The sequence below is a fragment of the Lonchura striata genome, chromosome 1A (genome assembly GCF_050655825.1).
Source record: "Lonchura striata isolate lonStrDom1 chromosome 1A, ASM5065582v1, whole genome shotgun sequence".
In the NCBI taxonomy this organism is placed as follows: Eukaryota; Metazoa; Chordata; class Aves; order Passeriformes; family Estrildidae; genus Lonchura; species Lonchura striata.
Window position 1 is genome coordinate 25,250,738 of NC_140741.1, and position 14,782 is coordinate 25,265,519.

Genomic DNA, 14,782 nt, shown 5'->3' on the forward strand with positions numbered 1-14,782 from the left:
TGAGTGCACATGCATACCATACAGTATCACACATAAAATATCAAGCTTGCATTCTCAAATGTGGCTAATGTTTGGAATTCTGGCAACAAGATGTTTTTCTTCTGTTCTTTAAAATGTCAAACTTTTAACAGATCATTGCCCCAAGAGAATCAGAGATTCAGAGAAGTGTCATGATTAAAGACACTCACCATTCTTCTGAAGAGGAATTCAGGAAATGCAAGTTCAGCTAGTATAAAGAACTATCACCTCTGTGCTCTGGTTATGTGCATCTTTAAATTAGCCATTAGATAATTCTGCCACTTCACTGAACTTTCTGCATTGAAGATATTTATTCTTCCTTGTCCAGGAGGAATGGCTTTAGTGGTAGTTATGGAAATAAAAGAGATAATAAAGCTCTCATGCAAATCTTATGTTTTGTATATTTTCTTATTTGACTATAAAAGTGATATTCCCAAAGGTGTGGAGTCAGGGTTGTTTTAAAACTGCTGATGAGCATCACCCATTGCTATCTTAATTAAATAGTAGTGATTTACCCATTACAAAAGACTTTGTTCCATTACAAAATCCTTTCCTAGTGTATGGAGGCATAAAAGGAGAGTGTAATATCCTCTGCATAAACCATTTCTATAGAATAGAAATAGTGAAGTTGACTTCCTCTTTTGAAGTATTTTGAGATCTTCTCATGGAATGTGCAGGTAATTTCATTATTACTCTAAAAGCCTCTTGCCTTCTCTACACTGGAGGTACCTGCTCAAGCAATTAAGATATGTGATGCTATCAATTCAGGGTGTTCCTCCCTTTAGCTGGAATAGTAACAGGACCTTGGAAACCACATAATAAAACTACTTTTCAAATGAAATATGACATACTAGAGCACTGCCTCTTGTTTTCATGTACTGATGCCTCCGCCTATGGAGAGATCTTGCTGACAGTTCCTGTTGCACTCCTGCCCCAGGATAGTGATGCTGATACTGCATTAAACATCTCCTTGGAAGCCAGCAAGCCTCTATTGCTTCTGTAAACATCACTTGCAAGCAGAGCTTGCTCTTCTCTTCCTGTACAATGAAACCATGGGGAAGCAAGAATGAAAGCAAGAATTCCTCAGTCCGTTAAAACCTGGAATTTCTGCAATATTTAACCTTCTAGGATTATTTGCTTCTGGAATAGGAGAGACTTCCCACATGATGATTGGTGGGAAAGAAGAAGAAAGGCAACAGATATTTCCTGTGACCTTTCTCTTCTCGCTTTTTCTGTTGTGTGAAGTCAGCCAGGAGATGGTTTTCTGAGTTGTCCTTATTCTTCAGGTCTCTCTTATCCCTTCAGAAAAGTCTGCAAGGTGTCAGCATCCCCTGCCTGAGGAATTTTGGTTCACTAATGCCCAGATTAGGGTACTCATGAAGATTCAGAAGAGACTTTTATGATGTTTGTTAACCAGAGAGAAAAAAAAAAGATAAAGCCAAAAAAAGGTGTTTGGATTAAAAGTACTTTTAAGTTGTAAATTTAATCATGAGAACTCCTGTCATCAATTTGTTTTTGCACATAGAGTGGGCTAAACCAGGGAACTTCTACTAAGTTTCCTGGATAGTGGGCAGATCACATGTATAAGTTTTCCTTTATCTCAGAGAGATGGAGCCCAACTTCCTGGAGAAAGAGCACTGTGCATTCAATTCTGATTTGCCATTATCATAAAATACTCTTTAATGACAACATATAGTATGGGGAAAAACTGGTGAGAAATGATAAAAAAATTAATGTCAGTGGTGTGATTTATTGACATGTTTAAAACTCATCCCTGAAATGGATTCGTTTGAGTGAAGCACTAACTGTACAATAACCACAACTCTTCTCAGGAGCCTCTTGTTTGCCAAAAGGGAAGCTGAAGTCCCCAAAATCTTGTTTTACATTAACCCGCAACATGGTGGGAGCAGGAGTCATGGCACATACATTTGGCCAGTCAGGGGGACTTTTGGGTTCAGCACTCTTAATCACTTTATTATTGGATTCTTTTTTTGGGCCACTCTGTGTGCATTAATCAACAAAGTCCAGATCAAGAGAGGTCAAAGCAAAGGCTCCCCAAATTTGCCACTGCCCTTTCCACAGCTGAGATCACTCCTTTAAACTTTAGACCAACATTTTTCTTTATGGCATCAGTGGACTAGGGTAACATTTGCTTCAAATGAAATGTATTTCCTTAAGATTGACAGAGGGCCCCTGTAGCCTTGCTTGCCTGCAGGAGCAGGGCAAGAGGAAATGCCAAGGGCAAGTCTTGCTCAGACCTTCAGTCTTGTTCCCTTTAGATCCAGAATGTATTTCTTTTTTTATTCTTCCCTTCAGCAATGAATTGAATTCCTGTAGCAAAAGGAAGGATTGTTGACCTATACATTCTCAGTGGAAAGGTTACTTCAATCAGAGGGGAAAAAAGTCAAAAACAAGAGGAAGTGGTCCCCAAATTGTGTGTGTGCATCTGGGAGAGAAAGCTCTTCTTATAAACAGAGGTGTCAGAAGAGAGCTCCTTTATAGTACTTATAGCAATTGTTCTAGATGACATTTCTTATTGTTTTTAGTATTAACATGAGCACACTTGAGAACTCCACTCCTAAATCAGAACCCATTTTGTTAGCAATTGTACAAATAATTGTACAATAATTGTACACACTTTCCCTTTGTGGGAGATCTTACAACTCTTTAAGAGAGTATACAGAGCAATTATCAGGCCAAAAAATTGTTTTTAATTTACAAAAAAAAATCAATAAATAAGCATATTTCTTGACTAGACACAGAATAAGAAACTGTTATTAACCCTCCTCTGTTTGTTTGTGTTCCTTTTTTGTTCTTTTTTTTGTTGTTGTTCTTTTTTTTTTTTTAATTTATGCAGAAGGTCCCTCCCTATTATCTCCAAAAATGCTGGTGAAAATGCTATGTGAGGATGAAGAATTGATCTTATTTCCTCACTATGAATATGCACTGTCCTTCTGGCTCTGGGCAGAGCTCAACTGTGAAGAGTCACAGGGAAAGCACAGGTCCCCTGTAATTACTTCTGTGGATGGGGACAAATATAATAAAAAGCAGCCATTAATGGACTTCAGTAGCATTCATGGTCAAAGTACACAAACCCTGTATCAGGCAGAGGTTGGGAGGGCTAAAGCAATTTTGCCAGCTGTGTGATCTTCTTGTGACTGGAGCAAGAGGCTTTTGAGAGCACAGCAGAGCCTTCATGTGCACAAATGTACACAAAAGCTCGATGTTCTTCCAAGCAAGGACAGAGGAAGCAGTTAGTGTGAATCCTCTGATTCAAGCACAGGTACCTTAGGAAATGAGAGAGTAACAAGCACATTCTGCATGAAATCAGGTGTTTTCAATGGGCAGAGGACCTGTGTGTATCTTGGCAGGGTGAGGAGGGTGGGTTTAGACAAAAGAAGAAACAATAAAATGAAGTTTTTTAGTTAGTTCTTAAAATAACTAAGGCTAAAATATTTCCTACCAACCCTGACAGCTTATATCTGACTTGCTGTCCTTTGAGACAGCCAGCCACAGCACTAGTTTTTAAATTCCAGTAAGAAATCCAAAGATGATCAAGAAGTCCTCAAACCATAATAAAATACTCATATTTTCTGTATATAACTTTGTGCACAAGACTGTGTGTATAATTAGTCATGTACAATCACCTGTATTTATTGGAATCTGAGTTTTCCAAGACAAATGCATCCTCTTGTTTACAACATTTCTTTTCCTCAGAGACTGCACAGCGATTGCTTTTCATATAATAAAGATGATTTATTTCCTTGTTGCATCACTTTGAAAATGACTGCTTCTGGAATGATACTGAGCCAAATGGTTTAGGTATCTGGCCAAGAGTAAATCTGTGAAGCTCAGTTCAGTGCCAGTTCCCCAAATTGCTATACTGTACCAGTTTCCCTAAGGCCTTTTCTTTACAGGGCAACACCTCTTCTTTTGACCTTAGACCTGCTCATCATATATCCTTTTGACAGTTCTTTGCAACATGCTACAGGTATGATGGCACATTTCACCTGTGGTTTTACACCAGGCCATGATGCAGCATTTTACTCAAAATCAGCCTGTGGCTGCACAGAGGTAAGCAAAGTTTGCAGTCTCTATAGTGAATAGAGCTGTACTCTGAAATATCCATCCACAGATATAGTGAAAACCTGACTAGACAAGGCTTTAATGGTCTTGGTGTCAATTTGAAGTCAGTTTAAAGCATGAGGGTTGAACTTGATGTTCAGCTGAGACCCCTTCCCATCTAAAGTGTTCATGGTTTTTCACAGAAACCAGGCATGACAAGGAGCATGATGCAAAGTGGAATTAAAATCAGACTGCCCTAAGTTGTTAGAGCTGGTGTAGAGGTGATTAGAGGTGACCAGGTCACCAACAAAAGTCATCCCAGCTCACTCACATAGATGTTTGGTGAAAGGTGGAGTGCTATGGAGTGAGGCCACTATCTGTGAGTGCAGATTTCAGCTCTGGAGTAAGCAGCAGTCACTTACATTCAGACAAACAAAAAGTCTCCATCCTGTAGATTTCAAAGTTTCCTCAGTCCTACCTCAGGTGCTGAAAGGAGTAGTAGTTCCCTGCTCATTATGGACTCTAAATGTACACAAGAAAAGCTTGTCTTTGTGAAAGAAACCTTTTGACTGTAGGTCTTGTCTTACTTCCCAAAATCTGTATTTGTGTCCCACCAAACTGCCTTTGGAACTGGTTTTAGGGCTTCTGTCAGAAAAGCCAGCAGCAGAAAGACTCTCTTATTTCTAAGTGACATAGCTATGCTAGAAACTCCAAAGGTGCCTCTGATTCTTGTTGCTTGCAGGAGAGCCTTCCTGGGGGTGCTCTATCTCGAGGAAATTAGAGCAGCTCCCAGAAACTGTTTCAGTTTCAACAGGAGTCCAGAGCGATACAGAAACGATGGGTATGATTCACTTCCCCAGATTCATCTTGTCTTAGTGTAGGTGTCTAAAATAGGTCAAATGATTCACAGCCTAAAATTCCTGCTTAAAAGACAGTCTACTTGCCTTGCTCAAAATACATGTTTTCATTCCAAATGTTTCTCACCAGACAGTTCTGACACTCGAACCACAATAGGAATGGTACATGTATGTTCAGCTATATTGACATATTGACATATATTGACATATCAAGTAATCAGTAGAATGAAATTACATACTTCAATGCATTTGAAATCATTGTAATTCTTTTATGAACATTACCCAAATTGTAATTTCATAATTTCTGGGTTCCAGAGTGATGGCAGGAATGTAAAGGCTTACTGACCAAATGGTGAATATTTCTCTAGAGATCACAGATCACAAAGTCTTCTCCCTCATCCAGATCCCAAGACCTCTCTTCTACCTTTACATTCACCATGACAGGAGATGCATTATTTATATCCAGGAAAAGACAGTTAGAAATAATGAGAGGAGGGACCATCTGCCAATCTTCTAAATCAGTAAATTCTGCCACTAATAGGATAACAGCCTCTTTTTCTTATGAGAGATAGAATTAATTCAGTTTCCTCAAAAGAAACAGCACTGAGCTTTTCAAAGTGTTTGAAGGTCTCATGCTTCATATTAACTTCATTCATAGGTCTGGCCAGCAAATTGAATCACACTGCACTGATCTCTCATTCCACCTCATTATTTTAGCTTATTTAATAAAGAACACAGTCTTTGCTAGCATTCTATAAAAGCCAGGGAACAACAGCCAAAACACATATGCAGAGTCCATCTCCCTTGAAATAAAATTACATTATCACTTACAAGCAAGGTTTTACTCCTTGCATGGACTACCAGTAGTCTATAAAAATCACAGCTATAACATTGATCTCAACATACCTTTGTTCTTGTCCACAAGTTTTGCCATTGCCTGAGCACTCTGAAACACATCTATATAGGAACTAGAAAAATTTGTGAATTCTGCTGAGCAGAGTCTATCAGAACAGAATTCTCCACCTGGAATTCCATTCTGGATGCTTCAGTTATCCAACCTGGAAACAATCTAGAGTCAGGTGGGTGAAACATGCATGTGCAGACACACACACACACACACACACACACATTTACACATGTGTGTGTGTGTGTGTGTATATATATATATATATATATATATGCGCATAATGGATATCTGGAAAGATTCAGATAAGAGAAAATAGTGACTTAAAACAGGGATGCAAATGATTATATCTCCGTAATTTAATAGTTTCTGGAGGAGAAGATAAAGACCAAGATTGTCAATGATCATCAGTGTTTCACCATTTTTAAGCACCCACCACAAGGTTCTCTAAGTTTGAATAATTCGCTCCCTGCCATGATCCCTTTAAGGTATTTCAAACTAAAGCAACCAAAAAAATCACACTATATCCTATATGACTATTCATTAATTCATTTATTTTTGCCACAAGCTTGTAATTTTCACTATTAAACACCTAGATAAGTACCAAGAAATCACTATTCAGTGGCCAAATATGTCCCCATTAAACAGAGTTTATGCTAATACTATCTCAGTTAAGTAACAGTTATTCATTATCCTCAGGCTAAATTGTTTCACTGGCAGATGTCTCATCAAAACAGCTGTTCTGAGCAACCACAACCATACAAACCAGGGGATTTTCTATTGTCATTATTGTTGTTGTTATTATTAACAATAAGCATTTACATAAACACTTCAGATGTATGCAACTCACAATTACTCTCTAGGAGTTCCTTACCCTGAAAGTTTGATAATTCAAAGACCATTTATCACAGTGGAAGCAATTGCTAATTGGTAATAACACGATACAGCATATGCTTTTTGATATTACTGTTATCCTGGAGGAAGTGTTTGAACTTATCTCCTGCTACTTTGGAACTTTTCCTCTACAACCTAAAGAAAAGCCAGATTCAAAAAGACAGCTGCATTCTCAGCAGCCAGAACTGAGCTAGAGAGTTTTCTCATCTTTCCTCTTCTCCTTCTCCACATCCTTCCCATCTCTCTTTGGCTTTTGGACATCTCTGTGCATTTGTTCTCACCAAGAGCCCTGTAAACTCCTCTCCCACCAGCACAATGCGCTGCACTCTCCTTCCTTTTCACTGTTGGAGGAATCTCCATGCTTGGAAAGGCAGGAAAACCTCATTTCAGCCCTCTGCTTTCCTGTCTGCCTGCCTGGAGCGCTGCTTGGCCTCTCCTGCCCTGGAGAGATTTCACCCAGGCCCTCCTCAAGAGCAATGCTTGTACAACAGAGCCGGCCACATAAACATCTCGAACATTTAGCAGCCAAGCCCTAAGAAGGCTGTAATGAGCACAAATTAAACGTCTCAAATGCTCAGCCTTGCCAAATAAAAGCAGTTTTCCATCGGAACAGTAGAAGGGGGAAAGGCCACCTCTACCAGGTACTGTGTTGATCCTCCAAAGAATGGGGCCACCACAGTTTTGACAATAAAGTTTTGCCTACTTGCTGTCAAGGCGAAAGAGTGGTTTCACCCCTTAGCCTCATTTCAGGGAGTTTTTCAACCATTTTTGTCATAACTTTAAAAAATGGGTATGCCTATTCTGAGATAAAAATCCCACATAGGAAAGAAACATCAATGCAGTCAAAGTGAGTAGAAGTTGAAAATAAAGACCTACAAAAGGGAAGTGTCAGGAAACCCGGGTGTGTGACATTTCTAAAGGTGCTTGCAAAAGATCAGTAATTGGAAAGAAGCAGGAATGTGAGCCTGTGTTTCCAGTCTCCCTAGGGGATTGGAGAGTGCTTAAGCAGCTCGGATGCTCTGTGGCAGGGCTCAGGAGGGTGTGGACCGTGGGGGGACCGAGTTGGAGTCAGGATAGAAGCGCAGGGGCTGGATAACCCAACGCGGCCGCCCGGGCTGCGCAGGGAGGAGCGGGATGGCAACGGGAGGCTCAGGGCTCGGAGCTGTCCTGCTCTGGGTCCGTGGCAGCTCAGGCCCAGTGCCAGCATCTCGCTCGGCCGGACAGGCAGGAGGGGAAGCGTTGCCGGGATCCAGGAGGCTGCGGGCGGGATGCGGCTGCGGCTGGCAGCAGCACTGCTGCCTCACCTCTGATGAACTGACACGGTGATGAATGCAGCTCCCCTCGCAAAGATCTTCTTTCATCTCTTGAATTAAGCTTGTTAGACAAACCCCCGAGAGGTTTGGTTTGTTGGGTTTTTGTTTTGTTTTGTTTTGTTTTGTTTTTGTTTTGTTTGTTTGTTTGTTTGTTTCTTCTCTCTTTTGTAATCTGTGAAAGTTAAAAGTTTGTACTCTTCCACACAGTCATACACTTTTCTTCTCACTGTTTCATAAATGCATATTTTGACTGCCTGAAATCACCAGTAGTTCCAATAGTGAATGCAAGAAACTCTCAGAGGATGGTTAATCAAGACCTTCAGAAAGATCCCATGTAAAGTGTTAAATACCAGTTTGGGTAAATTTAACTGTGTGACGGTAGATGGAATAAGTTGAATCACTGTGTTGCTAGTCTGGTCAGGGCAGACAGAGGTATTCAAAGTTTATGTTGCCCAAATTATATATGAGTCAAGCAGTTCTACTTTTTTGTTTTTAATGATGTTGAGTGGGAGATACTTCAAGTCCCATAATGTATTTTTTTTTAATTTCAGATTTATTCCTAACCTAGGCAAAACTAAAGAAATCAATCTCTTAAAAATGTTCGCTTTGAGAAACCCTCCCCAGACACAAAAATTAATTCAAGTAAAGAGATATATTTCATTTCAATAATCTTAAAATATTTTGATTTGATTTTCACTGCCTATTTCTTATGTATCCCTGATATTTTGACTCTTCTCCTTCACTGAGTGTTTCATAAATCTCTTTTAACTTGAACCTTTTGTTTCAAAAAGAAAAAAATCTGAAAATTATCAGTTCAATATGTTCAATTGTAACACTCTCACCCCTCATTACAGCCATTAAGAATTTGCATTCTTAAAATAGGCCAGGGAGCCCTAGAGGCAGATCCCATCTCCTTTGTCAGGAACTGTGAATCTTATCTATATCCATGGTGAGCTAGATGTCGCTGACAAGATCTAAAGAAGCTTTTAAGCTAATAATTCCTCAGATAGCTTGGAATCTGGGTGAGAGCCAGTGGGAGTCTGGCATGCAGGCTGATAAATTTTGTTAGCAATATAGTGGCTTTTCAAGCTTTGATGAACCTTGTGTCAGAGTATCTCTAAGAGATACCATCTTCATCTTTACACACAGATTCCTCCAGAAAATCAGTGCCCATAGCACAATGAGCATGAAGCACTTGCTAGTGCCCAATCCTAACTATTTCTCATTTTACTGAGTTATTTAATTTTTGTTCAGAGGATACTCTGGTATTTTGCAGAAATATGATTCCACTGGCAGATAGAGAGACTGGGGGAAAGGAGAACATGTCGTGATGAGCATGTCACAAATAATGTCCATCTGTGCCTATTGGGAGCAGGAGGCGCCCATCAAGGTGCTGTAAAGCATTTTCTTGAATCTTCTGATGACTAAAAGTATTTGCAAATCCATGCCCAGTTCTTTCCTTAATGAAATGAAAGATAAGTTTAACTTTTATGTTTAGGGTACTCCAAAACTGAGGCATCGTGACTCACATGATGAATCATGAGTACACTGGTTCTCAAAAGTTTCTTCATCTTTTTCACTGACTTAAAAGGAAAATGCATTTTAGGAAGGGGTGAACTTCAGGAGCTGTCCATGTGGTATGTAAAAACACATCAGGAGGCCAGAAGGTAATATTCCAAAGTTTGAGAGTTTTGTCTTTGCAAATCAAAAGGGTCATGTAGAGCTTAAATTCTTGGATAAACACTTATCTTATTTTCTTCAACACTAAGGAGTAAAAATAGACAAAATGAGAACTTCTGCCCTTGCCAGAGTGGGTCAGACAGCTCTGGCACAGCTCTGGCACAGTTCAGCACAGAAACACATACATACTTACATATTCCTTTAGACCAGCTCAGCAAATAGCCTGATTTGTGCCTACTTTTTTGCAATTATTTTCTGGGGAAAAAAATCTTCCACAGTCTTCCCGTAAATAATTCATGAGAGTATTTATCTTAAACTCCTTGTCCCTTGGCCCCATAACTACTTGCTCTTTAAATAATTCCTGTGGTTTGTGTACACATAACTGACTGTGCCTCAATTGCCTATAACAATATAATACAGGTAATTTTCTTTGGCTGCAATACTCTGTCATTACTTTGGCTCTCTGCTTAATATGTCACAGTAATGAATGCATAACAATGCCTGGTAACTTTTCCCCTGCTTGTCTCCAAGTTATTTAAAGTGAAGGAAGGAGGGGCAGAGGCATCTAATTAATAATTTGTTCAGTTCAGCTTTGTAATGAAAAAGAGATAGGAAAAATATGAGGATAGCTGTTTATTACTTAAGCCAATATAATGTCAATCCATGATTGTGGCTGGCACTGCGACTCTCTGAGGCTATTTCTTTGTGGGTATGTAAAAAACTGCAAAGAGAATGAAGTGTAAAAAAACCAGACAAGCATCAGGAGGAAAACATTTCATCTTGTACACAACTACATGGGAAAAGAGACAAGCAGGCAACAGATGACAGATGAATGGGCCTATGATGGACGGCATTTTTTGTGTCAAAACAGAGCCAACTGTCTAACAGTCATTCAGATGGTAGGAGAGGCACCACACAGCATGATTTTTCCAGTTCAGCTGGCACTTAGGGGTTTAATTATGTACATGGTAAATATTCTATGATGACGATATCCTGCTTTCAGATATAGGCAACCAAAGCCAAGGCTTCTTTTTAGCTCTGCCTCTCCTACTGTTCTTAGTTTTCACTTTGAACTGATATAAAACTGTGCTGTGAATTCCCAGGGATGAGGGAAGCTGTCACAAATGCCACATCACCTGTTTCCATCCCTGCCTCACAGAGAACATTAATTCCCCTGTTTGTTCATTGCAGGGGTCTTGTGCTCTGACACGACTCCTGCTCTCTGACGTGAAGTGGTTTGAAAAGACAAATAAGGCTGGCTCAGGGTTTGTTTTTACATTGGCAGGTGGATATAACCTGCACATCCTGCTTGTTTCCTGCTCTTTGACTATCCTGTATCTCCAGAAGTGTAGCTCAATACAGGTGCTTTCCTTAAAACTGAAATGACACTGAGGGTATCAAATAGAGCTTACTGATAAACAAAAAGGGTTTCTGACCAGTCAGCTTTCCAGAACTGACCTGAAACTTTCAACCTGGAAGGAAAAGCAAGAAGCTTTTTGCGAAGTACAGCAAGAAATAATTGCTCATTTAGGAATACTAAAATAATAGGGCATAACTACTTCTGCATGCTTATAGTAAATTATTTTGTTAACTATAGTGGAGCATTCATTCCTATGCACACAACTGCCATTGGTGGGCAGAAGTCCACTGATGGTGGATTGAGCTGTCCCTTCTCATTGCTGATTTCTTCCACACTGCCTCCAACTCCACTTTTGCCTGTGTAAAACCAGAAGCAACTTCACTTAAGTCACAGAATCAGAGAATGGGTCAGGTTGGAAGGGACCACCATCAGTGATCCGGTCCAGCCTCCCCGTGCCATATCTCTCTTGTACTGAGGAGCACAAAAGTGGACACAGTACTCCAGAAGTGCCTCACTAGAGTTGAAAAGAGGGGCAGGATCATCTCCCTTGACCTGCTGGAAATTCCCTTCCTAATGCACCCCAGGACACCCCTGACCTCCTTGGCCCAGGGCTCACTGCTGGCTCACAGCTTGTGGGACCCCCAGGTCCTTCTCCAAAGAGCTGCTTTCTAGCAGGTGGGACCCCAACCTGTACTGGTACAGGGGGTTACTCCTTCCCAGTGCAGGACCCTACATTTATTTTTGTAGAATTTCAGACAGTTCCTCTCTAACCTGTCAAAGTCTTTCTGAAGGACTGTACAGCCCTCTGGGATATTGGCCACTCCTCCCAGCTTGGTGTTATCAGTGCACTTCATCCAAGTAATTGATGAACAAGTTAAACAATATTTGGCTCAGTTCTGAACCTTGTGGGACAAGACTCGTGACAGGCTACAACTGGACCCTGTGTCACTGATTATGGCTGCCTGCTAACTCTGTTGTGGTTGTCAGAGGAAATGGAAAATCCCTTCTGTACTTTTGCAGCTTTGTCACAGCTTTTAGGAACACTTTGAGAAGTTGTCTCTGATTTACAAAGCCCTTCCAGCTGCAGGCTGTGGTTTCCCTTCCTAAGGCTGTTTTTGCTCATTACAGCAATTGAAAAAAAGCTGGGGCTTTTCTCTATTTAATCTCCACACAGGAGATCTGCCTATTCTGTCTGCATGATACTTTTCCTTGATGCTCTTAAACCTCAGAAATTGCTTATCTGCTACCCTAATAGAAGAAAAATATATTGACTCTCACAGCATGTGGCAATCCCAGAGGGTCACAGGTAAATGAACTTTTAATTTGCCTTCTGTTTGTGTGTGTTGTTGGGGATTCAGGGACACAGGAAGATGCAAAGTACTTGTCAAATAAGTGGTTAATTATTCAGCAATAGCAGAGATGAGCTAAACGAGCAGAAATTGATCTTTCGGGACATAAATGGAGCTGATTTTTCTAAGGGGAGCAAGCACCTGTTTGTGACCCTAGGTTATGCAGAGGTCAGAGATCTAACTAGGGTAAGGCAGACATCTCTATAAGTCTTCCAAAATTTGGTGAGGGAGTAAAGCAGGGATGCCCAGCTGTACTGTTATTTACCCTGGGCTTCCTCTTAAGACCCTTGCCTGTTCTTTATTGAGGAACACTCCTGCCAATTTCCCCCGTAGCTAAGAATCTGGGAAGGATTCCACAACATATTCCCTAAATTATAGTCTTCCTTCTTTATACTGTAAAAAATGAGACACAGAGAGACAGCAAAAGACCTGTGTACCTTCAATGGACTCTGCTTTATAACTGAACTGCATTATCCAAGTTTCCCAGATGAAATATGCAATTTCAGTGAGTTCACAACCAGTGATTTCTCTTTATTTGTCAGTTGTTTTCCTGCCACGTGATACTAAGAAGGTATTAAAGTTGCCAAGATGTCAACAGTCAAGGAAACAAATAAGCTGATAAAATGACTTATTAGGTTGCAGAAACAGAAACTGTCTAAATTCCTTGCTAACAAAACCTGGTCATGATAAATTACATCTCTGCATTTGAAAGCACCCCCAGTTCCCTAATAATAACCTCTCCAGATGAATCCATGCAGCACCGGCTGTTTCAGTTTATGGGATACTCATGCCATGTCTGTTTGAAGAATTGATGACCCTCTGTAGCTGTTTCAAAACCAATTTGTCCACACACTGTGAGATAAAGATTTTCACTTCTGTTGAGTGTTAACCCAGAGAGTGCTGAACTTTTGCAGCCCTCACAGAAAATGAGACCTGGGGAGGAAAGGGGTGTAGAGCTCTGTTTGATGACAGCAGAGTGGAGATACAGAAACATGAACTCTTTAGAAGTGCTGAGTACACATTTTGATAATGTCTTTATAAATCCCATATTAAAAGGAAATCATAAGTGTATATACTATTCTATAGGAAATGCTAATGGTTTAGACGACCAGGAAATTCTGAGCCAGAACACACTACTGGGACTGTGGAGAACATTACACGTGCAAGGGAGTTCTCAACGTATTAGACCTTTCTTAAAGGATAAATGAAATGTCATATATGAAAACTCCTTCTGAATGTTTTTAACTCTCTCTTGGCTCAACCAGAAGAGTCTAGGCTAAGACATGCAATCGTACCTGTGACTTTTGATTATCAGAGAATGACAGAACGGGTGAGATTGGAAGTGACCTCTGGAGGTTATCTTGTCCCTGGTCTGGTTCAAACAGGGCCACATATGTGAAGTTCCTCAGGACCATCTTCAGATGAATTTCAAGTATCTCCAATAGTGGAGACTCCAGTCTCACTAGAAAATCTGTGCCAGTGTTTGGTCACCCTCATAGCAAAAATGTATTTTCTGATGTTTAGAGGGAACCTCATGTGTTTCACATTGTGCCCATTGTCCCTTGTCCTGTCACTAAAAACCCCTGAAGAGTGCTTGCTCCATCTTCTTTGCAACCTCCTTATAGAAATTTATAAAATAAACTAAGATTCCCCTCCAAGCCTTCTCTTTCCTGCACTGAGCAGTCCTGGTGTGGTGCTCCAGTCCCTTCATCATCTTAGTGAACTTCACTGGACTCTCTCCAATGTGCCCATGTCTCTTCTATTGGGGAGCCCAAAACTGGACCCAGCACTCCAGATTTGGTCTCCACAGTGGTGAGTGGAGGGAAGCAATCCCCTCTCTTGACCTACTGGCACCAATGCTCTCAGGATGTCACTGACCTTCTTTGCTGAAAGGGCATGTTGCTGGCATATGCTCAACCCAATATCCAACAGGATCCCAGGTGCTTTTCTGTTGTGCTCTTTTTCCAGAAAGACCATGTTCAGCATTTACTGGTGCCTGGGTTCCCTTGTAAAATTTTATGAGGTTTCTGCCAGGTCATTTCTCCAGCCTGCCAAGGTTCTTCTGGATGAGAGCATGACCGGGTGGAGTATCAGCCCCTAGCCCCAGTTTTGTGTTATTGACAAACCTGCAGATGGTACACTGTGCCTCATCATCCAAATCATTAATGTTAATCAGAATCAGACCCAGAATTGCCCCCGGGGGCACACTGCTAGTTACTGACCTACACGTAGACTTTGTGCTAGAGGATCACCGCCCTCTGGGCCCAGCTGTTCAGACAATTTTTGATCCATCTCACTGTCTGCTCATCCAGCCCATACTCCAACAACTGGTCTATGAGGAT